Genomic DNA, 27,613 nt, shown 5'->3' with positions numbered 1-27,613 from the left:
AACCACAATGAGGTATCAACCTCACACTCATCAGAATGGCTTTTATTAAAAAGACAAGAAGTAAGAAGTGTTGGCAAGAATGCAGAGGAAAGAGTGTCCTTGAGTGTTGCTGATGGGAATGTCAATTGGTGCAACCACACTGGAAAACAGTATGGAGATTCCTCAGAAAAATTAAAAATAGAGCTGCTGTGTGATCCAGCCATTCCATGTCTGGGTATCTAGTCAAAGAAAACAAAAATACTAATTTGAAAAAAAATATATGCACCCGTATGTTCATTGCAGCATTATTTATAATGGCCAAGATATGGAAACAACCTAATTGTCCATCAATGGATAAATGGGAAAAGAAGGTGTGGTGTATATATACACAATGGAACACCACTCAGCCATAAAAAAGAAGGAAATCTTGCCATTTGCAATGTGGATCGACCTTGAGGGTATAATGCTAAGTGAAATAAGTTAGTCTGAGAAAATAAAACATGATTTCACTTACGTGTGGAATATAAAAAACAAAACAAACAAACAAAGCAGAACAAGACCCAGACTCATAGGTAAAGAGAACAGATTGGTGGTTGTCAAAAGAGAGAGAGGTTGGGCACGGCAAAATGAATGAAGGAGATCAAGAGTTACAAACTTCCAGTTATAAGATAAATAAGTTACTGGGATATAATGAATAGCATGGGGAACACAGTCATTAATACTGTATCAACTTTGCATGTTGACAGATAATTAAACTTGTGATCATCTCACAATGTATACAAATGCTGAATCACTGTTGTACCATGAAACTAATATATTGCATGTCAAATATACTTCAGTAGAAGTTTTTATGACTACTCTCATTGTATTCATTTTATTGAATATTTGTGGATATATTATAGTGAAGAAAAGTAATCAAATTTTTTTAATTTTTCAATTCTCTCTCTATACCCCCAATCCCAATTCACTCCACCTGCCATACACACATTTCCTAAATTTTTCATTCACAGTTTATTTAGAGGAGAGCAGTTTTCGAACAAGTTAGGTGAGCAAAAGTAGGCGTATGATTAAATCATAATCCAGCACTGTTATTTTTCTATTTTTTCCCCTGTTTCCTATAGTAATAGAATTCCAACAATGCTAGCCAACACTTGAACTCTATACTGGCCCAGTGGTTAACCTCTCATGTTTCTGCACATGAGAATAAAAGAAAAATCAGAAATATGCATAGTTTCTTTTGTCTATTAGTTTTGTATGTTGGAAAATAGTATATAAAGTAGAAGTGACCATGTACCTTAGCAGGATGGAAAGTAGGATGAGGGGAGAGTTACTTAGAAAAATTAGAATATGCTAAAGCAATAGAACATATAAGCAATTTTAATGAAATCATTTCTCAGACAAATTTTTCAATTATTCATTTTAAAACACTGAGAGTGACAGGTCATACACCCATGCAGTCATTAGATTTTTACTTTCCTAGAACCACAAATGACAAATTGCCAAGGGAAATACCATTCTTCTTTTTACTCAAAGTATTGAAATTACCTTTAAATTTTATAATCATCCAAAACCAGAGTTAGTCTTTGCTATTGTTCTTTACAAAAAATTCACCAAAAAGGAGGAGAATTAATTAATAGAGTTACAAGTTATAAGTTCTTTCAACTGTTCAGCTGGTCACCTTAAACACTTTCAATATTAAAAGTAGTACTTTATGATGAATCAAAAGCTTTTGCCAAAAACCACCTTGGATCACTGATGACATTGTTTACATTGAGACCTGTGATTTAAAAAAAAAAAAAGTTCAGTATGCTAAACATGTTCAATCAGTACAATTTTAAAAAATATATTATGTGCCTATTGTATGCAAGATGCTGCTCTAGGACTTTGGGGTAAGAGAGAGAAATACGGTCAAGGTACCTTTTCTGCCAGATTTATAGTCTAGAATGTTAACTATTTCAAAGCATGAATTCACACAACAGACCCATGAAGTAGGCTGATTTTTTTTTTTATCATTTTAAAGATTAAAAAACAGGTCCACATACATTAAACACTTTTTCCAGCTAACGGATGTGGAATTGGGGCTATTTATGATTCTAACACCCAGGTTATTTTCATTATATCATGGAAAGATAAGGCATTCTGTAGTTTGGGACCAGCCCTATAGCTGATCTAAAGAAAATATACCACAGCTGACACAGTTACAAAGAAACTGCCGATGGTAGAGTGGGGTCTGTCAACCCTGAGCTAATGGAAGGATGCCAGCTCCTACAGAGTTAGAGAATCCCTTCCTGGGAGGAACCAGTGTGCAGAAACACAACCTGTCACACTCGGGCTGTGAAGTCTACCTTAATCAAGAGGAGGAAAAGGTGCAAAAGCACCCCCTGGGCCTTTGTAACTAGCTACTCATCTTGAACCAGCGTAGGAAAGGAGTAAACGTAAGCCCCCAGCAAACAGCATCCATCTATGGCTTCCTGTGGGCCCCTGAGTAACTGGAGGAGGCACAACTTTTATTTTTTTTCCCCAGAGAGAAGAAATTTTAATTTTATTTAGTAATTCACTTTTTGATGTTGTTTTTAATTTCTGAAAATTAAAAAGAAAATAAATACAATATTGCTGTATAAATTTGACAGTCTACTAGCAATTTTTAAATCATGGTAATCTTTTTGTTTCCTCTACAGTTCTCATTTAGTCAAACCATACAGTAATACTATACAGAAATTTTGCTGACAGTGCACAATAAAAATTATTCAAAGTGGGATAACGAACATCTTTGAGAATTACTTTTATCACGGTTTCTAATAATGTCCATGAGATTAGTGCCTGGAACCAGATTATTCTGCATCCGTTGCTCTGTAGCAAACTTGTAACATCAGGAACCTCCTTCTCTCTTTATAATCTAGCAGTCAGAAATATTATCAAGATTTTTTTTTCTATCAGACCCCCCTAAATTTTATTTGTCATGAAGGTAACTCTGAATTGATGAAATTTATGTATATTCTATGCAGACCTATGAAGAAAGCTTAGGTGATCTTAATTATTGCCCTAGAGTCATTTCCATGTTAAAAACCACTTCTCAAATGGTTTCGTCATGACACTATTATCAAGTCTTCTGAGGAATAAGATTAGTATTAGGCATGCAAACTGAGTGCTTGTCCTTACTTCATTTCCATTATGATTTTGATCATGTTGGTTGCTACTATTGGATTATTGCAAATTAAAATTAGTTTAAAACTATACTGTCTTTCAGAGTAGCAGGTACTCAGCAAATTAGTTTCTTGAAGTGTTCTATTAAAGTGAAAAAGGGGAGGAGGGGCTTTTGTAGTAAATTAAGTTTGATAAATTCTCCATATATTAGCTTACCTCATGGAGAGCCACCGTGCATAAAATCAAAGTCTCTGAAATGCCCTATAAAAGTGGGATCTGATTAACTCTATTTAGTGCAATGATTCCAAAACATATTTGACTATAGAACCTTTTTTTTTTTTTACATTAAACTTCAGAACATGTTCTTTGGAGGCCTTGATTAAATCTTTATGATAAAAAGAAGTCAAGTTTCCAAATAGCCACAAGTTCGTATGGAACATATAGTCAATAGTTACGTTGCACTAGCTCTGTTTAAAAATAATTTTTAAAAGACTTTTTAAAATATCAACTGCAGGCATGTAAAATGAATATTATAGGGTTTAAGAGTAGAAAATATAAAACAAGATTTCAGGGGAGAGGGTATAGCTCAGTGGTAGAGCGTATGCTTAGTATGCAGGAAGTCCTGGGATCAGTCCCTAGTACCTCCATTAAAATAAGTAAGTAAATAAATAAACCTAATTACCTCCCCCTAAACAAAAAAAAAAAAAAAGAGAGAAAAAACAAGATTTCTATACTTTGATGAATTATTCAGCTTTAGGAAGGTTTCAGTTGTAGAGTATCTGTGAAGTATGATACTTAATTCTGGCTGAACTGAAGAAACATGGTATCAAATTAAAGTGCTTCTTTGGAAGAAGTAAACAGGATGGTGAATATTCTGTAAGTTTTGTCATATGATGAATTAATGAAAACATCTAGGGATCAAAAACATTGACACGAGAAGACTTGGGCTGCCATTGTACTGTCTTCAAAGCTACTGTAATGGCTTCATCACTGATATATTAGCTTTCATTCTTCTCCTAACTCAGCCTTTACATAAGAGCTAGAGTGATTATTTCCAAATATAAATGATATTGTGTCATCTCTGTATTGAAAATCCACAATCCTGGCCATGGTCTGTAAAGTCTTACTAGTTTGTATCCTGGTTGCCTTTGAATTCATTTTCTACTCAACTCCAACCCACACTGATTTTCTTGTGAGATTTCCGAAACTCCTACATTAGTCTTTGATCTTGTGATTCCCTTTGCCTAGAGGGCTCTTTCAATAGCTTTGCCTGTGTCTCTCCTCTGCGTTTACTCCTCCTAAATGAGAACTTTCCTGACTGGTCTTCCCCACTCTCTACTCTCTTTTCCTGCGTCACTTTTTCACTCAGCATGTAATATTGGCTGATATGATGTGATACATTTGCAGGCAGAGATATTGTGGTTTGGTTCTAGACCACCACAATACAGGGAATATCACATTATATTAAGTCACACAGATTTCTGGTTTCCCAGTGCATATAAAAGTTATGGTTACACTTTCCTGTAGCCTATTAAATGTGCAATAGAATTATATTTTTTAAAAGTAAGAACAAAAAAAATGTACATACCTTAACTAAAATATACTTTATTGCTAAAATATTTTGACCATCATCTGAGCCTCTGGTGAGTTTTAGGAGGAACATCAAAGATCACTGATCACCATAACAAATACAATAAAAATTTTAAATGTTTGAAATATTGCAAGAATTACAAAAATGTGACACAGAGATGTGAAGTGAGCAAATGCTATTGGGAAAACAGTACCATAGACTTGCTCAACACAGAGCTGCCACAAACCTTCAATTTGTAAAAAAAGAAATCTCTGCAAAACACTATACACAAAGCACAATAAAATGAGATATGCCTGCATTTGTTTACCTACTCTCTTCATATTAATGGAAGTGATGCTAAATGCTATAAAAGATAAAATTGTGTTATTTTTAGCAGCATGGTAAAAGAGAAGATAGTTTTCCTATGTGTAGAAAGTTTGAATGTCACTGGCAGCAGGGGTATGGGACTGGGAATCTGCCCCACAGAGTCATTCAAGAAGAAAGGCTGACATGTTTGACCCGTGGCTTTCAGCTTCATCCTGCATCTCCGTAGAGCCAGCAGGCAGTGGAAGAGAGTGGTTGGTATGTGGGAACTATTGATGAGCCAGATCTGAAAATAGTACACATCACTGCCTTCCACATTCCTTTTGCTAGAACTCAGCCCTGTGGACACATATGACTGTAGGAAATATTAGGGTATGTACTTCAGCTGTCAGTCGAGAAGGAAGAGTAGATCTCATCACAAGAAGAAAAAATTGTTAACTATGTGGTGATGGATGTTAACTAGACATTGCATTGATTCTTTCACAATCATATATCATTATATTGTATACCTAAAACTAATTATGTCAATTATATCTTAAATAAATAAATGATTAAATAAGATTTTCTTTTATTAAAGTATAGTTGATTTATAAGGTTGTGTTAGTTTCAAGTGTACAGCAAGTAATCCAGTTATACATATACATACATATATATGTATATTCCTTTTCAGATTCTTGGTTCCATTATAGGTTATTACAAGATATTGAATATAGTTCCCTGTGCTCTACAGTATGTCCTTGATGTTTATCTATTTTATTTATACAAATATATATGTATATAGTAGTGTATATATGTTAATCCTAGACTCCTGGTTTATCCCTTCCCCCTACTCCATTCTCCTTTGATAACCATAACTTTTTTTTACATGTCTATTTCCGGTTTGTGAAAAAGTTCATTTGTACCATTTTTTAGATTATACATAAAAGTGGTATATTAGGGTATTTGTCTTTCTCTGTCTGACCTAATTCACCGAATATAATAATCTCTAAGTCTATTTATGTTGCTGCAAATTGCATTATTTCATTCTTTTTTATGACTGAGTAATATTTTATTGGGTAATTTAACAGCACACCTTCTCTATCCAGTCATCTGTCCATGGACATTTAGGCTGCTTCCATGTCTTGGCTATTGTAAATAGTGCTGCTATGAACATTGGGGTGTACGTATTTTTCAAATTAGAGTTTTATCCACATACGTGCCCAGGAGTGGGATTGCTGGATCATATGGTAACTCTGCTTTTAGTTTTTAAGGAACCTCCATATTGTTCTTCACAGCGGCTGCACCAATTCACATTCCCACCAACAGTGCAGGAGGGTTCCTTTTTCTCCAGTAAGATTTTTAAAGAAGGAAGAGTAGAGAGGTTTGGTGAATAACAACCAAGGTTCTATTACATATTTCAAATCTGAAGGTAAATTTCATAAGGCAGGGATTTTGATTTGATTACTGCTGTATCCCCATTACCAAGGACAATACCTGGTACATAATACCTACTCAACTAAAAATAAATAAATAGAAACATCATGATCATTTCAGGCTTCATATGTGTCAGGCTCAGGTCTGTGTGCTTAACATAAAATATTTTGCAAAATGACCATATATGGTAGGTGTCATTACTGTCACGTTTTACAATTGAAGTTAATGAGGCACAGAGATCATGGAAAAACTTCCCTGAAGTCATAGAGACAGTCAAAGTCTGAGGAGAGATTGGAATTCAGTTTGTCTGGATCTAAAACTCATGTTCTTAACTGCTTTGTACAGTGAAACTCTAGCTATTTATTGAGTAAATAATTACATAAGTAAGAAATTTCAGAAGTTGAGCACATCCATTCCACTTGGGATGGGCACACTTACAAAAAATAAACTCCTCCTTGCTGCCAGTGTGTTATCAGAGGCAGGATGACATCATATAAGGAGAATGAGAGATTCCCTGCCTGTGTAGACATCTGAACTCAGCACATCCAACTGTTACCCTGACTATAAATCTAAGATTTTCTACTTTCACTTTCTGGTCATGTAATACATTTTTCATGCTGTAGCAAAGTAAATGCAATTAGAATCTCTTACATTTCTATTAAAAGTCTTAATCCTTTTTTTTTTTTTTTTGATTGTTTATTGGGAACGATGCTTGAAAAGCCCTTTACTAAGAAAGTCCACCTTCTGTTTCACATCCTAATAAGAGAAGACATATGTATAGGGTTTATATAGACTTGAAAAAGAAATGTTAAGCCTAAATTCTAATTCAGAAATTGATTTCTGTGCTATGCCTTTAAATGTCATTCACAAAAACCCACCTCCTTGTTTATATAATACAAATATATGTAAAGTGATCCTTCTTCTAGCACAGACACACAGTTCATATTCTCACTTCTGTGTTCATGGTAATGGTTTCTGCACCTAAAAATATGTAACACAGGAAACAGGAACAATTATGAGACACTACAATGTATAAAACTTTTCCATTTAAAATGTCCCTGGATTTTTTTGTGTATTTAAAAAGTAAACATAAAGCATGTTATTTATGAATGAAAAATCTACAGTTGCCCAGTTATTTTAAAAGTTATAAATACATAGGATGTGCATCATTCAGATATAGGTTAGCTAACAATTCTCAGAGAACACTGATGATGACCAGTGTTGAATGGTTTCAGTGACTTCAGTGATTTCCAGTGGCCAAAACATTGTGATCTTGTTTGTTGTGGCTTTGATTTCTTGTTTTGTTGTTTTTGTTCTTGTTGTTTTTCTGCCAGTAATTTTGCTTGGAATATGAAATGTAGAAGGAATTTGGACCATTGAATTATATGAATTAATATAGAGCCTTTGAACATTTTGAGTCTGAAAAAAATACATAATTCTTTCAAAATTGAAGGGAGAAGAAAAGCACTTTCACTAGGAATGTCAAAGGATTGTCATAGCCAAGACATAATTTCCATTTAGGGAAGGAACCATAATAGTGAACAGTGAGCTCAGAGTAAATGTTATAGACAGTGCTTTCAGATTACATCTTCCTGAATTATAGCTGGTGATCTGTAACAGAGAAGAAAATGAAGGAAAAAAAATTAAAAAGAAAAGGAAGAGATGAAAGGAGGGATGGAGGGAGGAAGAAATAGAGAATGAGAAAAAGAAATAAAATGAAAAATTGAGATAGATACCACCAACTAAGTTGATGCTTTATCATACTTCCCTTTCTGCTGACGGGCTGGCTTGCTTCTTTATGTGTATTTACACCCATGTATGTACGTATGTGTATATATGCACATATCTGGTGTCATATCCAAAAAATTGTTGCCAAGACCAATGTCAAAGAACTTTTTTCCCTATGTGTTCTAGGAGTTTTATGGTTTTTCTTCTTACATTTAAGTCTTTAATCCATTTCAAGTTATTTTTCTAACTGGTGTAATGTGTGGATCCAGTTTTATTCTTTTGTATGCAAATATCCTGTATTAGCAACAACATTTATTAAAAAGACTATCTTTTCCCCATTGAGTAGTCATGACTCCCTCATCAAATATCAGTTAACTGAATATGCATAGGTTTATTTCTGGGCTCTCTAGTCTATGCCATTGGTCTATGTGTTTCTTTTTATGCCAGTAGCATACTGTTTTGTTATATAGCTTTGAAATATAGTTTTAAATAAGGACGTCCTCCTGCCTGTTTCTGAAGATTTTCTTAGCTATTGGAGGTCTTTATGGTTCCATACTAATTTAATTTTTTTAAGTCTGTAAAAAATGCCATTATAATTTTGATAAGGATTACATTGAAACTGTAAATAGCTTTAAATCTATGTAAGTCTAGTATACTGGTGTATGTCCAGTGTACTAGTACATAGCTAGTACAGACATTTCAACAATACTAATTCTGATCCATGAATATTGGAAATCTTTCATTTATTTGTGTGTTCTTCAATTTCTTTCACCTATATCTTATAGTTTTCAGTTAGATCTTTTAATTCTTTGATTAAATTTATTCCTAAGTATTTTATTATTTTTGATGCTGTTGTAAATGGGATTGTTTTCCTTCTTTTTCAGATATGTTATTGTTAGTGTATAGAAATATAACTAATTTTGTATGCTCATTCTGTATCCTGCAACTTTACTGAATTAATTTATTAGTTCTAACAGCTTTTTGGTGGAATTCATAGGGTTTTTATATATAAATCACATCATAAGCAGAGACAATTTTGCTTCCTCCTTTCCAATTGAGATGACTTTTGTTTCTTGTATTTGCCTAATTTCTCTGGCTAGGACGTCTAATAGTATGTTTGAAAAGAGTGATGAGAGTGGGCACCCTTGTCTTATTCCCGATTTTAGAGGAAAATATTTAAGCTTTTCACAACTGAGTATGATGCTAATTGTGGATTTCACACACATGGCCTTTATTATGTTAAGGTATGCTCCTTCTATACCCAATTTGTTGAGAACTTTTATCATGAAAGGATGTTGAATCTTACCACTTTTTCTGCATCTGTTGAGAGGATGATATGATTTTTATCCTTCATTCTATAATATGGTTTATCATGTGTATTGGTTAGTGTATGTTGAACCATCCTTGCATTTCAGAAATGAACTCTGCCTGATCATGGTATATGATCCTTTTAGAGTGCTATTGAATTGGTTTGCTAGAATCTTTTTGAGAATTTTTGTATCTATATTCATCAAGGATATTGTCCTGTAGTTTTCTTTTCTTGTGGTGTCTTTATCTGGCTTATATATCAGGGTAATGCTGGCCACACAAAATGATTTTGGAAATGTTCCCTCCCCTTCAGTTCTTTAGACATGTGTGAGAAGGACTGATGTTAATTCTTGTTTGAAAGTTTGTTGAAATTCACCAGTAGAGTCATTTGGTCTGGGCTTTCCTTTATTGCGAAAGTTTTGATGACTTCTTCAATCTCCTTAATTCTTGTTCATCTGTTCAAATTTTCTGTTTCTTTGTGATTCAACCTTGGTAGGTTGTACATTTCTAGGAATTCATTTATTCTATGTTTTCCAATTTTTGACCTATAATTGTTCATAGCAATCTCTTAGAATCCTTTATATTTATGTGGTGTCATTTGTAATGTCTCCTGCCAGGCCTCTGGGCAAACTGGACTTGTCTCTGACAGTAAGTATAGGGCTCAGGATTTCCAGAAGCACAGATGGGAATTACTCCTGCTGCCAAACTGGCTGACTGTGGCCGTTAAGAATCTGGCTCAGCATACAGGGACCTTTTAGGATCTCTGGGGGTACAGATAGGAGGTTCTCTTGCTTTATCCCTGTGTCCAGCTTATGGGGCTGTGGCTCAGCAGGTGTTGATGCCTAGTTAAGGCCCTTTCAGGATCTCTGCAGGCACAAACAGGAGTGTTTCCTGCATGGTCCGTCTGTCAGAAAGAATATTCACAGATGGTGTTTGGGACAGGACTGAAGCCCAGTTACAGGGCATTTTCATAATCTACAATCTGATTGAATTTGGTGGGCTTACCTCCAGGGACTCCCAGATTGTAGCCAAGAAGGTCTGAATTTGGTTCATGGGACACTTCAAGGACCATGGCCAGGACCAATGTCCATATGTCTATTTCTGATGCATGGGTGGACATGATTTTTCCCAGTCCCTTGGTGTATGGTGCTGGTGATGGATCCAAAGCCAAATGGGGCTGTAACCACGTTCTCAGGGGTTCAGAGCTATTTATGGTGTCTGTAGCCAGGACCATGGTTAGTGATTCAGCTGCCTTTGTGCAAGCCTGACTGGCTCTCCGTGGTCTTGGAATTCCCTGGGATTTCACAATTTCCTCCTAAATTCCAGAGCTCCCATGAAGACACTTTTGTCTGTGGATGGATGCCAAGTCATCATTGCTAAGGGGGAAATGTGTGCAAGGGATGTCTTATTGGCCATTTTGCTGTCGTCACGTTCCTCGCACCTTTTGATTTTGAATTTCTGGACTCCAAAACTGTGAGAGAATACATTTCGATTCTTCAGAGCCATCCCATTTGTGGTACTGTGTTATAGCAGTCCTAGGAAGATAATACACTGCTGAAGTGTATTTGATTTTAAAAGGTCGCTTATGTAGAGACAGCTCCATCAGAAAAACTAGAAAAAATGCTTCTCCAGTGTGTATTGATACGTTATGGCACTTGGACCAGTGCGAGCCATCCCATCTCAAACTACCACAGAAGCAACTGCAATTCATGTATATTCATAATTCAACTGCTTCTTCTGCTTTAAGTGAATACCAAACTGGCATAACTCATTGGATGCGGAGAATGACACTATATTAAGCAAGAAAGTAACTACCAAGTGGCTGTGCAGCCAGCCTATTCTTGAATACTCAAATGACAATAAACTCACTACTTTTTTAAGGCAGTCTATTCCACCCTTGAATAGTTTTCACGGCTTAGACACTTAATTTTATGTTGAGCAGAAATTGCATTTCCTGTCGTTACCACTTTTGGGTCTTGTTCTTTGCCTCGAAGCACACCAAACAGTTTTAATTGCACTTTATCAGAACAACCCAGGAAGGCTGATTCCTGGCCAGTGTCCTCCAAGTCTGTTTGCTTTCTGCGGACTCCATACCCTCCTAGCCTTCGAGCGTGGCTCACGAAGCGTGGTTTCAGTTGACAGCACCGTTCCAGTCGCTCCCCTCATCTTGTTTACAGTAACCATGTGCACTGGCATTTCAGCTCCACACCTCTTTGCTGCTAGTCAGCACAGTGTGGGCTTTGTTCTCCCATGACATCCTTGCCTGGCCAGCTCGCCCAAGTGAAACAAGGTTTAATTAAATCTTAATTTTGCACTCGACTCTTACCGAACTGTTATTTTTACATCCTTGAGCTATTAGCAGAATACATAATGAGAGCGGATGGAGCGCAGAGTCAGCCTCACTCACACAGAGTAGCATTCTGTCATCAGTCAGGGTCTCCTTTTACTGAGCTTACTTTTTGGCTCACCACAGAGGTCTCAATTTTTCCTCGCAAAGAGACATACTTATAGCAATGTTGAGACATATTTGTAGCAATGTTCGTTCTTTCTGAGTTATGAAAGTGGCATTAAAAAATATCTTAAAATACCTGAAGATTTCTGAATGAAAAGAAGCTTTATTTAGTGCAAAAGTTTGGGGGGGTTTCCCCCACATGCTGCTATGACCCAGTTACCTCTTCCACATTCATGAACTACTCATCTTCCAAGACTCCAAAAGCTAAATAGCCCATAAAATATCCCCCATTTGAACTGATAACAATTTCTCTCCTGCTTTTAATTTATGACAGAAGTAATCATCCCAGTTATTAAATCTCCAGGGAAAAAAATAAACCAAAAAGTGATACCACCTAGGGATCCCTGAAACTACCAATTTTTTCAACCTGGTCATAAATCCTCAGGAAACCTCCATTGTTAAATGCTGATCCAATGAGAGTTATTTCAATAGTTGACTTTTATTGTCTGCCTTTCAGAAGTACAAGAAAAAATGTGATTACATGGTTTGATAAATACATGTAACTTGCCAACTACTTCAGTAGCTAAAGAAAAATATGAAAAAGTATCACAACATGTAGACTTCTTGTACTGTATCATTGAACTGATAACGATGTGAGTGTATCTTTTCGGCAATTCACCTCTTGCTTTCTTAAGCTTTTTTACTACAGATAATAATAATGATGCGCTCTGTTTATTTTAAGGTAAAAACCAAAGAGCCTAAAAGACTTCCTAGATATTGGACTCCTGATTGTCACGTTAAATAAAGAATAGTTTAAAGGAGCTACATTGTATTAACTCCACTTTAGATGAAATGTTGTGACAGAGAATGTTGAGAGGTCTCTATTCAAAGCTACACAGGCCATGGAAAAGTAAAATATCAAGTTTCGGTATAAATGATCTCATTTTAGTTCTTCTTATACAATCTGAATTATTTTAAAATTTATGTAAAAATATTTCAATTTGAATAGTCTGTGTATACATCTAGCTAGTATCTATATTATGTGCCTTTTAACATGTGTAAAGATCAAGTATATATATATATAATGATTGAGCCCATTCGTTAAAAAATGAATCTCAAATACCTTCACGTTTAGAAATTGGAAGTATAAAATGAAAATAAAATCTGATATTCTAAAGGATGTAAAGTTTTCATAGCTCAAATATAAAAGCAATCGACTTTATTATTTGCTTAATCCTTAATTTTTTTACAATAGTCCCAGAGTTAATATAGAGTGCAGTGAAGTCAATTTTCTAAATTGCATTTGAGATATATTTTGTTGGTGCTTAACAGACTGAATGTCTAGGAGACATACAAGCAAAATAAAGTGGACTTATGTAAGGCTCATCTCCAATTCTTGGCTAATTTATAGGAAATGTTTATTAAATGAATCGCTGACCAACAGACTGACAGATGGACTGACTAACTGACTAAATCAATGACTATGAAAATATATTCATGCATTGAACTAAGAGGCAAGAATTATGTTGAAGCACTGGAGCTTTTGATGAATATTATCTTCTTAATGATGGCAGATAAAGATAGAAGCCCTCTTCTCGGTCATTCATTTTCTGCAAGGGAACAGTGAGGCTCAATGAATCTGAAATAAATCTGAAACGCTGACACTTCTCGTATGGTTCTTTCTACTTATGCATGGAAAAGAGGCCTCCCCGTGTGAGCAAGACACCTCCCATAATCCCAAAGAGCATGTGCCCTCCACACGCAGTCTCTGTTGACAGCCCTGGGGTGGGAGTCAGGGACTTTCTGCATGGATCCATGGGGAAGTCAACAGAAGCCTTATAATGCCTCCCTCTGCCATTGCTATAGACACCCCTTAGCAGGAAGACTGAATCTCAGCCCTGCAGCCCAGACCCTTTCCAGCAGCCACATTCGGCACTGAAGGTTTGCCATCAGTTGTCCCAAACCTGGGAGTCTTCCCTTGTCCTATTTTGCATTCTCAGTCTACAAGCAAATCCTACTGGGCTTTCTTCCCCAAAAAGTGTTTCAAAGTCCACATTTCTTACATCCATTTCTATCACTGGGTTTGAGCCTTTATCACTCTGGCCTGGACTCCTGCAATATTCCTCAACTTTCCTCCCTGCACTCAATCTGACCCTCAATATCCATTTTCTACAAGTCAGTTAATATCATCTTTAAAAAATGTGAAACAGGTCAGTAGCGCTCTCTTCTTACATCTTACAGGATTCCTATTACACTGAGAACTCAATCCAAAAAAATCTTATCAGGAGCTAAAAGTCCCTGCACTTTTTCTGTTTGTCTACCTCTCCAATTTCAGTTTTTAACAGTATTCTTCTTACCACACTCAGGATGCAACAGTTTCCTGTTGGCTCCTTGGACATGTAAATATCGCAAGTGGATCTAAATTCCTTTGGTCCTGCACAATATATAGGCACTAGACTCTTTCTGGTAGATGGTAATAGGCAGAGAAGCCTGAGTGAAATAAGAATTAACTATACTCTCAGCACTAGGTAACAGGAAAGCAAAGTCACCGAGCTAATTTTGCCAAGCATGCAGATACTTACTAGACATACATGCTTGACTTAGTGAGTAAGCACAAAATAGTTCTGAAAATAAAGCAAAGCTCCATCTTTCTGTTCTTTTTTTTTTTTTCTGGGGGGGGGATGAAATTAGGTTTTATTATTTATTTTTAGAGGAGGTACTGGGGATTAAACCCAGGACCTCGTGAGTGCTAAGCATGTGCTCTGCCCCCTGAGCTATACTGTCCCCCCCATCTTTTTGTTCTTTTAGGTGCTCTGAATGCCACCTTTCAGCAGACCGCATTCCAGAGGCAGAATTAGTATGCATTTTTAGTTGGATCAGCCAATGAAATGTTCTTCTAACTCATGGCTGGACACAGAACAATTTATGGATCAAGCTTCAGGAATCTCCCCTAACATAAGGATATAAACTTGATACCTCACTCGATTCTTTAACCATGTTGATATAAAGGTGAGGAATGTCCCCAAAATATGCAGGTTGATCCACATATCATGAAGACCTTTAATTTCACCAGTAAAGACCCATTTCTACTATTTTTAATGCCTAGTATCAAGACATTTATTTGCCAATAAATCCCAGCTTACTAGTTTGTAATAATGATGATCATTAGCTGACCATCTGGTGTTGACTAAGAGAAGGAAAAAAAAATTTTGGTAGCTATCTCTGGAATGTGAATTTTCTTACATAATTTTGGACTGTGGGTTCTTGATTGAAACAGGAAACCCCCTCTTTCCTGGAGTCAAAGTTTAAGAAGCTGAAACTTACATAATATCACACTATCTACACTGAAGTAGTGCCATAATTTGAAAACATTTTAACATCATTTCAAGAATTTCACAAGTGCTGCTGGCTCTGTATAAGAAATGGTATAAACACCCTTCCTAAAGCTCTTCACATGTCAGCTCTTTCTCATTCTTCAGACTAAACCCCAAACGTCACACTTTCAAGCAGTCCTTCCCTGACCAAGCTACCCAAAGCATTAGTAACAGTAAGCATAAAACAGTAACAGTAACCACAACTATAATAATAACCAATAATTTTGAGCCAAGTACTAGGCTAATCGCTGTACATTTATTGACTAAACCTCACAACAAGCCTATGAACTGGAACACTTATCTTTATTTTGCAGATGAGGAAATGAGACACAGACTTGCCAACATGACTTAATGGGGGAGTGGCAGAGCTGGGATTTGAATCTAGTGAGTCTCAGTCCAGCGTTCATCCTATTCACATTTAAGAAACGCTGACCCCATTCTGTTTATTTTTTAATAGTTTTTTTACATAATCTGTATATTGAATTAGTTGTTTTTTCTCATCTCTCACCAAAATGTAAGTTTCTTCAGGGCAAGGGATAATGTCTATCTTGTTCATCGTTCTATCACAGAATCTAATACATTCCCTGACACATAGTTCGTGCTCAATAAATAGAGTTTTGCAAAAAAAAAGGATGAGAGTGATAGAACTCAGGTATAGTGTTGCTAATTCTCTCTGCTCTGTGAAAGACACTGTCAAGAGAATGAAAGGAATGGGAGAAAATGTTTGCAAAAGACACATCGGATAATGGACTGTTATCCAAAATGCACAAAGAACTTGTAGAACTCAATAATGAAGAAACAAACAACCCCATCAAAAAATAGACCGAAGACTTGATCAGATGCCTCACTAAGGAAGATATACAGATTACAGACATATGAAGAAATCTTCGCCTTACGTATAATTAGGGAAATGAACATTAAAACGACAACATAACCACTACACATCTATCAGAATGGCTAAAACTGAAAATATTGACAACACCAAATGCTGGTGAGGGTGTAGAGTGACAGGAACTCATATTCATTGCTGATGGGAATGCAAAATAGTACAGCCACCTTGGAAGACAGTTTGGTGATCTCTCACAAAACTAAACATACTCTTATCATACGTTCCAGCAGTTGTGCTCCTTGGTATTTACCCAAAGGAGGTGAAAACTTATGTCCACAAAAAACAAACACCTTCACACAGATGTTTATAGTGGATTTATTCATAATTGCCAAAACTTAGATGCAATCAAGATGTCCTTCAGTAGGTGAATGGATAAATAAACTGTTGTACGTCCAGAAAATGGAATATTATTCAGTACTAAAAATAAATGAGCTCACAAACCATTTTTAATATTAAGTGATAATAATAAGCCATATTTCTTAATATTAAGTGAAAGAAACCAATCTGAAAAGGCCACATGCTATACGATTCTGACTATATGACATTCTGGAAAAGTCAAAACTATGGAGCCAATAAAAAAATTATTTGTTGCCTTGGGTTGGGGGGAGAAGAGAGAGGAGTGAATAGGTGAACTATAGAGGATTTTGGGGGCAGTTAAACTATTTTATGAGATACTTTAATGGTGGATACACATCATTATACTTTTGTCTAAACCCATAACATGTACAATACCAAGAGTGAACTCTAATGCAAACTATAAACTTCGGGTGCTAATTATGTGTCAATGTAGGGTCATTAATTGTAACAAATGTACCACTGTGGTGTAGGATATCCATAGTGTGGGATTTTGCATATTTGGGGATAGGAGATATAGGAACTCTGTACTTTTCATTCAATTTTGCTGTGAACTTAGAACTTTTCTCCAAGCTTATTAAAACACACAAAAAATACAGCAGATCATCTGCATTTGCATCATTTTAAGGATAGTGTCCAAACTTCTTAGCATGGCATGTGAGCTCTCTCATGCACTTGTCCCTGCCTAGCCGTGCATGTTAATTTGTTACACCTACACTTCTTTGTGTACATGTGTACATATGCACGTGCATGTGCGCGTGCACACACACACGTCTTTGCCCCACCTCTCACACTCTGATGATTCAGAACTTCATTCACTGAAGCAAAGGTCTCAGGCTCTTTTTCAGGCTGTCCCCTGTGAGTGGTGAGAGTTTCTGCTTTTCTTTGATTGACTAATTCTTACTTGTCTTTCAAGCCTTATTTTCTCAGAAGACTGTTCTTAATTCTCCACTAATCTAATTCAGGTGCCTTTGACTGCACCCAGTACAAACCTTATTTTATCACAGGAGATGTCAAATTGTTCTATGACTGTTTATATATGTACATTTGTGGCTGTATCCTTCAATAGACTATGCGTTCCTTGAAGTAGAATCAGGGTTGTTTTAGCACAGTTCTATGTCCATAGTTGGTGCTCCAGAAATGTTTTTTGGATAAATGAATGGGGTGGGGTGGCATAAGCTCTGATCCTAGAGCATTTCCAGGCGTGACAACTGCCTGTGGCAATCTGCCCTTCAGGGGAAGTGTGTGTAGTTGCTGGAAGCATGCTCCATCTTTAGTGGAGAGGGCCAACTTCGTTCCCTGGTGATGTCAATATGGCATCTTTCACCAGCTTGAACGTCCCCTGGCACTGAAAACACATAAAGTCTGGAAGCTGTTTATGAGACTGAGAAGGTGAGTCAACAGACCCTGTTCCAAGTTGGCAAGAAGGAGCATAGTCCTAAGCAGCTAAAGCTCCGTAATTCACATTAAGCTTCTCATTAATTTAAATGTTAATGTAAATTTAAAACATGTTGTATTGATTTGGAACTGTTTTTGTGTGAATATTGCATAACTGAGCTCTCTAATGGCAGAATCCAAATGGACATCTCTTCACATCAACTTATGATTAAGAAAGAAATGAGGCTTTTTCTTTCTTCTCTCTCTCTCTTTGGTCATGCAAAACCATTTGTTTTAGTTATGTGGTCTGGCCATGAGAACTTCTGACTTTGCTTGCGACTGATTTGGACAGTCCTCAGCAAAAATATCAAATTATGAATCTATTATTTTGGAGTATTGTACATAAATTTCAAATGTATATGGAGATCAGTGTCCTTCCCATTTCACTGATGAGAAATCAAAAGTCTATGACCATGCTGGTCATTTCAGTCTATTTCGTTAGTTCTTCAGCCAGAATCTCCTTCTGTTGGGATTTATAGTTCCCTATTTTAAAAGAAAACATCATTTCAAAGGATGTTGTACTGTGTTAGGCTCTCATCAGAGAAATAATGGTGGTGATGATAATGATGATGAAAATGAAATCTGGAAGTTTTTGCGTATGCTTTCTTACTCTGTGCCAGATCTTGATGCAAAGTCTTAAAAAAAAAAAAACTCACTTAATCCCCAAGGCAGCACAGAGAGGGGGCTGCTGCTGTTACCCTATTTTAGAGATAAGGAACCTGTCCCCTGGAGAGATTAAGCCACATCCCTAACATTCCACAACTGAAAAGGGATGTTGCTGGCCCTAGGACTCTGGCTGGTCTGACGCCAAGGTCTTTTTCATGCGCACTATATGCTCTTTGGGTCTTAAATCGCACAGTGTGATTGATACTTGCAGCCCTAGAGAAGTGAATTCCTTTAAAAAAATTTTTTTTTAATTTGCATTCTTTTTTACTGAGGTATAGTCAGCTTACAATATGTCAGTTTCTGGTGTACAGCATGTTTCAGTCATACGTATACATACATGTATTCCTTTTTCTATTCTTTTTCATCATAGGCTACTATAAGGTATTAATATAGTTCCCAGTAGAAACTTGTTGTTTATCTATTTTATATATAGTAGTTAGTATCTGCAAATCTCGAACTCCCAGTTTATCCCTTCCCTAACCATAAGTTTATTTAGAGTAGTGGATTTCTTGTTGAAGACAAGCATATAAACATGCAATTAAGGATATAATGTTACTATTGAGAAGCGGGGTAGATGGATGACATCCAAAAACCCAGTTCCTAGTTCCTGAACACCTCGTGTCTTATTTCCTTCACCTACACACTATGAAATTTGATTAGTGAGGCCTCTTCAGTCCCACGTTCTGTGAATCTGTGTAATGATATGATTCACTTTGTTCTGATCAACAAACTCTCTGCCTGGTTCTTCTCTTCACAACCACCCCCTACAGGGCTTCACATCCGATGCTTCTGCCCCTGCAGACAGCCCCACCCAGCTCAGCTCTCTGTACTCACATGTGTACGAAGTAAGCCTCCTGCTCTCAACACATTTCTTTGAAACACGCTAAATACCAGGCAGAAAACTCAGGCTGCAAGACGGAAAAAGCAGCATTTTGCTCCCCTAAACATAGCAGTGAAATACAAAACCATAGTCCAAGCCTTCATATATCAAAAGATAATACCAACCAATGCTTTCAGAGGCTCAGATAGTATAAGACTGAGAGAACTTACTGAAATTCAATATTTACTGGCCTAGGAGAAGCCAACAAACTCTGTAGGGCTAGGATACATCACACAGTAAGGGCTTTAGGCTCTGAGATCCCACAGGCCTGGTAACTCTGCACTTACTATTTCTCTCTGGGCAACTGACATGCCTCAGTTTCCTCACCTAAAAACAAGAATAATAATTCAAAATTATAATAGGGTACTTATAAAGTTTAATCTATAAAATAATGTAGAGAGTTTATCCCAGTATCAGATACGTAATGCAGGCTTAAATTAATCCCCATTACTCTAATAACAACCACAAAAAAATGTTCATGTGTTACTTTTAAAGTTATCCTTGTACTAATTTGAGCTATCACTCAGTCATCAGTTTTAGGAATTGTTTTGTCTTTACAGGACAATGATTACAAATTAGATATGAATATTTCACCCAGAAATGTTTTTCCCTTTGAAGATATCTGATGGGGAAAAAAAAATAATGTCATATTACGTTGTCAGATTCTGTAAGCTATCTATCTAACTGGTTTCCCCAGTTTCTACAGAATTAGTTTCTTCCTCTCAACGTTAGGGTAGCAGAAGGCTAGATAGCCACTGAGCCGCTGGTCATCAACCCCCAAAGGAGTATGAATCCTGAGAATTAGAAATCCAGGTTTTACTAAGTTCCATGAGGTATACAATTGAGTTCTTCAATAGATAAACCTGAAATTAATTGATTACAATCAACTTAATATCATTTACCGACAAGTAACTGTTTGCCCAACAGAGATAGAAGGAAGTAACTGATACATACAATAAGTTTACAAAAATTCAGGCTTTCTCTAAACGTGCTTTACTACAGATTCTTCCTGACCATCCTACCTATATCACACCACATCGTCAGACGGAAAATTATCACAAAATTTGAAAAATGGAAAGGGACTTAGAGGCGATTCTGTACAAAGCTCTTAATTTTATGTGTGGAGAGATTAAGACTCAGAGAAGTTTGGATACTTGCCCATAATAGCCTGGCTGATTATGATAGGGTGATGAATTAAATCTAGTTCTGATTTTCAGTTCAATGCCTGTATTTACTCATTTCCTTGTTGCTATATCAAACTGAGAAATACGTAAATTATAGTGTACATTTTCTAGTCCATTTTTAATGTCCACTTGGCTATTACAGTTAGAATAAACTGATAACTGTATCTATTATTTTGAACTCATGACAGTGGATGAGGTAAGAGTAAGAAGTCTCTCCAATTTCTGTACAAAATATTATTCAAAATGTTTCTCCAATGAAGTATGTATGACACATGACACACTTCAATAATCCAATGCAGTGACCATTGGTAAAGGGAAGCAAAACTGGCAAATGCAGAGATGAATAAACTAAAACAAATATCTCTCTCTGTATCTGTATCTGTATCTGTGTGAATGTTTCTGTCTGTGTTTGCCTATCTATATTAGAAAGAAGAAAGACTAAACGCAATTGGGGTAAAGTGACAAGCTGGACTACCTAATAATAGCCTTAAATTTGTTCTCAATTGCATAATTTAAAAAGATAATATTTGTGTTTGTCTTCCTCCAGGTATAAAAGAAATGATATCTACAGAAATCCAGAACGCTTCTTTAACCTCTTTGGGTTTTCTCAGGAAGATCAGAGACTTTGGGGAAATTTCCAGAAGGTAAGTTTCAAGTGGCACTAATCTGTTTTCCTGTGGCTTCCTTGCTAGCTTACAAAGTTCAGAACAAAAGAGATGTTCTGTAAGTCAAAAGAGCGGACAAAGGGAGAGCCAGATTCTGCTTTTCATAAATGATTCAGTTAATATCTGAGAATGTAATTTCAATGCGTGCCAAAAACAAGCTTCCTGACACTGAACCCCAGCGTGAGAGCGGTTTACCCCCCCAGTCCCAGGATGGGCAGCTGCAGCCTCGCCCAGCATGGCAGCTGCCCTATAAAATCTCCAGTGTGGAGTAGCAGGCCTGAATGCGTCTTCCTCTCAACATCCTGCTCTGAATGTGAAAGCGAAGAGAGTGGGTTAAACTAACTGATGAAGTCTTGCTCCCAAGGTCACCAATCACAGAAGCAACTCTAATAACCGAGGAAAGGAGACAGTAAACTGAGTAAAGAGAAGCCAGATGAGCTAATATAAGGGAGTTTTTTCACATGGAGAAATAAAATAGTAATAAGGAATAAGTATTCCGTAATACGGCTGAAAAATAGGAGAGGCCTGCCCGGGAAAGGAAGGGCTCTGTACAGCTTGCACGAGGCTTTCGTTAACCTGAGAGCACACTCGGAGAGTTCCCCGTGAGTGATGGAGGCAGCCACAGCGCTGTTGTCTCCTGCTTTAAGCAGCAAGCCGGACTCTAAGCACAATCTTTGCTAACTGCCTATTAGAAGTCATGTATTATTAGAATCACAAGGGGCATGTATTGTCATAGAGAAGATGACACTAAGACAGACTGCTGGCATTTGTGGTTTTACTCTTTTTAAAAAGCCCATTACATAGAGTAATCTTTAATATTTCAGGCATGTGATTACACTGATTCTGTAAAGAGGGTGTGGAGAAAAAAGTTTAGATAGTAAGTGAGATTAACTAACTTTTCAGTGGACTTGTCTCACTGGGAATTTGTATTTCTAACTTAATAAGTCATCTATTTCACTTGGATTTATTTGTTGGTAGAAAATAAAACCTAGAAAAGGGAACTTATCACAAGGATAGAAAAAAAAAGTCAGAGGCTTGAATAAAAGTAAAATAGTAGACTTTGGTACAGGACTATGAGCCAAGCCAAGTAGGTCTTGGTAGCAGCAGCCACTTAATATTTTCAACTGGATGGTGCCTCAAGAATGAATGGACCTTGTTCCTTTCATATGGGTGTTTCTTCATCTGAGATTCAAGATCATGCAAGAAAAACTTGGATTTATTTTGGTCATTCAGTTTGGTCAAATTTTCATGATTTCCCTCTTGATGGTTATACTGGAGTAGCAAAAGAAAACATTGAATAGGTTGGAAAATTTTTATCTTCTATGATGGAGGAGCAGTCATCTGGATTTGTCACTCCATCATGAATACATATCATGGAGAATAATTAATCATCAAAAATGAGATAAGGGCTATCATCAGGAAAAAGAGTCCGTATTTAATATTATTTAATACTCATCACATTGTAGCATAAAGGGGGTACCGCCTATTAACATGAGTAAGCTACAAAAACGTGTGGGCACAATGACATTTAGGAAGTCGGTTATTAGCAAATGTCTCTTGGGCAGATCCTTAAAGAATGTCGAAGGACTGCTAGATTGATCAGCCTTTTAACTTGGACACTCAAAAGTCGTATTTCTGAAAGTTTTATGTAAGCTCGAAAGTATGAAATCAACTAGTCCCCCGAAATGAAAAAAACATTATGCTCAAAGAAAGGAGAGGACCGGTAAGAATATAAAAAGACTGGAAATTCACTGGGGGTGCCAAACCTAAAAATCTTTCATAAAGCAAAAACCTTTAAAGCGCAATAAAGTGGTCCTCGCTCATTACGGCTTCCTGCTCCAGGAAGAAACAAATGCAGCTCCTCACTTAGAACCCTGATTGAAGTCCTCAGGATTTCTTCATATTAAGTTCAACCAAAGGCATGCTCGCCATTGATATTTAGTAAATGCTAGTGGAAAAGAATGATTGAATGAATAGTTAGGTTAATTATAAATGTATTAGACAATTTTCCAAGATATGCTTGTTTAATCATCTATTTTTAAATGAGTCGATATCAATTTTTTCCCCTTTTTCCCATATCCTCAAAGGCTTTCTAACGCCATTCTTTTAGCATTGCATTAGGAAACCAAAATGAAACAAACAAACAAACAAACAAAAACCCACAGGTAACTTAAGAGAAAGCTATATCCATCCCTGATAGATCTATTCTAAAGAATTTATCTCTGAAGTTCAAAGCGATCTGGTTTCTGGGCACCAATAAATCATAGCATAATAAATCAGATCCTAGTGGGAGCATTCTAATTTTAATTTTACCTGAGATTTATGAAGTTCCTAATCATATTTTGAGTCTGTTAGTAAAGTGAATGAATAATGGGTTTTATAGGAATGTTTGGGTATTCAGGGAAATTTTCCAAGAACCTTTTGCAAAAACATATTAAAATCTTAGGTGAGATCAGGAAATACAACCATCCCTTTGCTTAACCATCACAGCTCTTCTCTATCTGTTGTGTGTAAGCTCTGGCATACAGATTTTTGCCCATTTGGGATGGTTTATCCAAATAGGAATTAGCCTTCCAGTCTTTAAGTTTATTTCTGACTTCTCCTTGCTAATAGAAGGGCAGAGAATTACTGTCTTCTCAAAGGTGGTTAAACGAACAAGAGCAACAGATTGCAACAAGTAAAGTTCCAAATAGCCTTGTCAGGTTTGTGATTCATATACAAAAGAATAGACATCTACATGGTTAAGTTGCAGTGGCTGTTCCTTGATGATTGACATTTTTATTTAGGAACAAATAGAGTTTCACTTATTCCTGGAAAACATATCTATAAATTAGATCCCCAGATGTCTAAAGTGAGATATGTAATTTCAAGTGAAACAATATTATTGCCCCAGTCCAAGGAGAACTAATTGGATCTTTGCTATTGTCACATCCATGGGAATTTTTTGATAAAAAATACATAGCTTTTTCCAGTTGGGGTTGTCTCTAAAATGTGGCTGTATTGGTAGTGACTGAAATAGTTATTAGATCTGATTCATAGAGTTCTTGGTAATAGAAAAAGCACGCCCACGTTCCCATGACTCAGGCCCTGGGTAGCAAATCTTTTACACCATCAATCTGATGGAGCCCTATTCAGGGAGATCTCAAGCCCTATGGGACGCCTCCTCCTTGATCTTTAAATTAAAAACTGAATTAGAGCACCCAGCGGTGGCAAGAGTGTAAAGAAAGAATGTTTTTATAAATGGCTGTGGAGAGAGTACCTTGGTGTAACTTTCTGGAGACCTATATAGCATGCTAGCAGATGTCTTTAAAATATGCCTACCCATGTCCCAAGATTTTCTTTTCTAAGATTTATCTTAAAGAAATCAGTGAACAAATGAATGAAGATATATGTGCATGCGTGATCACTGGAGCATTGGAAACAGTTGCAATATATTAAAAACACTCTAAATACCTGAAAATAAAGGACTCCTTGTAATACAGTTTATTGATAGAATAAACCACTATATAGTCATTAGTAATGATGCTGCTGCTTGGAATATATCGTGAGAATATATTCACAATACAGTATTAATTTTGAAAAATCTGATTACAGGGATTTATGCAAATATGATATCAATAATTATATGTTACATGTATTATGCATCTTATGTGTATAGAAAAATATCTGAGTAACAGGACTGTGGCCTATTCTTTTTATATATTCTTGTTTTAAATAGAAATAGATGTAAGTATATAAACTGAGAGAATAAAATAGATTGCAAACTGGGGGAAAAGGTCTTCAGTGACAGAAGACCCTCTACTGCCATGAAAAGGCAAACACACATACAGCCTCTTTAATAATGCTTATTGTCCTCGCTCCAGAAGGCCCTTGGAAGCAGGTGTTTCTGTGGACTTACCATGTTTTCCTGGGAATGTAGCTGAGCTGGGACTCCTACTGTCCTAGTTTATAACAGTGACATCTCTTGATTGTTGCTGGTATAGGAAAAAATGGGGGGCACAGGCGGATGTCCACGTCCCAGGTCTCGGTTGAGTCCCTGGGATGCACCCTGCCAAGTGTGAGTCCTTGGCTTTGCACAGGAGAGAATTTAAGAGTGAGCCATAGTTGAGTAAAAGTGGACTTATTCGGAGAGACGCACACTTCATAGACAGCGCGCAGGCTGCCTGGGAAGGTGAGGGAGCAGGAGACACTTCGAGGCACCGTGTGGCTGGTTTTTATATACTAAAAAGTGGGAGGATTATTCCAGCTACTTTGGGAAAGGGGCTGGGCTTCCCAGGAACTGGGCCACTGGCCTCTCTCTGACCCTTCCTGGTTGGCCTCGGAACCGTCATGGCGCCCGTGGGCATGCCACTCACCAGCTAGTACGCTGCAGTGTGTATAATGAAGCTCAAGGTGCGCTGGAGGCCGAACCTCCTGCCATCTCGGGCCTCACGCTCTATTGGGAGTTGACTTTTCCGCCATCTTGGTGCTAATTGCGGTCATTCCTTTAGTGGTTGTGCCCTTCCCCCTTCCCTCCTGTCTGTTGCTACGAGTCATAGACTGGAGGGGCCATAACCACTAGCAGTATGGTAAAAAGCATGGGGGCGGGTGGCTTAAAACTAATATAAACAAAACCAGTTCATCACTTACAAATAAGACTAAAGAGCAAGAATGTGAGATGTGATTTGCCTGGGTTGGGACTGAAGAGACGCTGAGGATGGTTAAAAGCAGAAGCAATGATATACGTGCTGCTCAGTAGCAGGGTAAAGCCGAGATGAATTCTGGTGTGGTACCTATTTGGTTCTCAGTGAAAGGAGCGCATGAGTTTGTTACTGAAAAAAGTGAGGGCAAACAAACCGAACGTTGGAATTTGGAGCAGGTTTCTTGCAGGGCCAGGCAAGGAGGACGGGTGGCTCCTGCATGAAAAACCTGAAGTTCCTGATGGTTTTTCAGGGAAAAATGTTTATAGGCAAAATTTGGGGTGAGGGCTTCAGGGTGTGTAACTTTCTTCTGATTGGTTGGGGGTGAGGTAACAGGGTGCTCCAGGAATCTTGTGCTCAGCCTGAAGTTGCCATCCTATACCTGGGTGGGGACCTTAGCTCCCGCAGAAGAGCTCAAACATATTGTTATGTCTGTTCCTTGAGCAGGAACCAGGACCCTGCCCCAAGGCTGCACTATTGTTTCTTGACTGCTCCTCCTTTGTTTCTGCATTCCTTCCTTCCCTGATTAGCAACTGTTTGAATCTGCCCTTTGGAACTCAGGGAAGGACAAGGAGGCTGAATGACACCTATATCCTACAAAAGAAAAACGGGGGTCAGAAAGGATTTGTACCTGGGAGGACCCCACAGGGTCCTGATCCTTTCAAGCGGCAGTGATGAAAATGACAGATTCACAACCCTGCAAGCCTGCACAGTACAAAAGAAAGGGCACCTGCTCAGGGAGGTGCCGACGTGTTGATCCGGGGACCTGGAACTCTGGTGCAGCCACCATCAAATCTTTGCAGGTAACTGAATGTGCAAGTAAATGCCCTTCAAGCTAAACCCCCTCTCCTCTCATCCAGGTTGTAGATGCTGCTCCTTCTAGAATATTGGAATGTTGATTTAAAAAAAAAAAAACAAAAACCCAAATTACACAACCTCAAAGCTGAGAGAGTTATGCTTTATTCTGGGGCTTTACTGAGGGCTGTAGCCCAGGATTCGGCCTCTCATAGCTCCAAAGAACTGTTCAAAGAGGGAATGGAGGAGCCAGTGTTGGGCCAACTGATGCCCTTCAAAGTCCAATGACCCCCGTTCCTGGGCTCTCAGATGTCTGCCTGTGATTTCTCAACAGATAAAGTACATTCTTTACTAGGCGTGTTTCCCCTAACAAACCAATAGCTCCAGGTAATAATCTCACAATAGCTCAGGCTGGCTTGTTTCAGCCCACCTTATCAGAGTCAAACGCACTGCCCTTCCGGGACCCTAAACATCTTACCTCACCTACAACCAACCAGAGACTTGTGCACAAGCCGATCAGGGACCTTGTGGCCCTACCTTATAAAAGACCCCCACATCCAGCGCTCGGTGCTCACACAGACACCTCTCATCAGTTTTCCACAGTGTACCCCTAATAAACTCCTTTCTATTCTCATCCTTTATATCTGGTAAATTCTTTTACCAACATACATGTCACCGTGTCACCGACTGGCCCCTGTTGTGTCCCACAACAGCCAGGATATATATGAGTTTTTGCTGAAATAAAACCATGTAGTAGACCATCCAAAGATGA

General features: G+C 37.5%; 1 protein-coding gene across 1 annotated transcript in view; it reads left to right on the top strand.

Moving 5' to 3' along the window:
* Nucleotides 1-27,613, top strand: part of LRRC4C (leucine rich repeat containing 4C) — an 876,636-nt gene that overhangs the window by 672,581 nt on the left and 176,442 nt on the right. The window contains 1 exon segment of the mRNA XM_032488484.1: nucleotides 21,250-21,346. The gene's annotated coding sequence lies outside the window, so the exon portion shown is untranslated.

The sequence above is a fragment of the Camelus ferus genome, chromosome 10, assembly GCF_009834535.1.
Source record: "Camelus ferus isolate YT-003-E chromosome 10, BCGSAC_Cfer_1.0, whole genome shotgun sequence".
Lineage (NCBI taxonomy): Eukaryota > Metazoa > Chordata > Mammalia > Artiodactyla > Camelidae > Camelus > Camelus ferus.
Note: the sequence above shows the minus strand (reverse complement) of the source record. Positions and strands in the feature narration are given on the sequence as shown.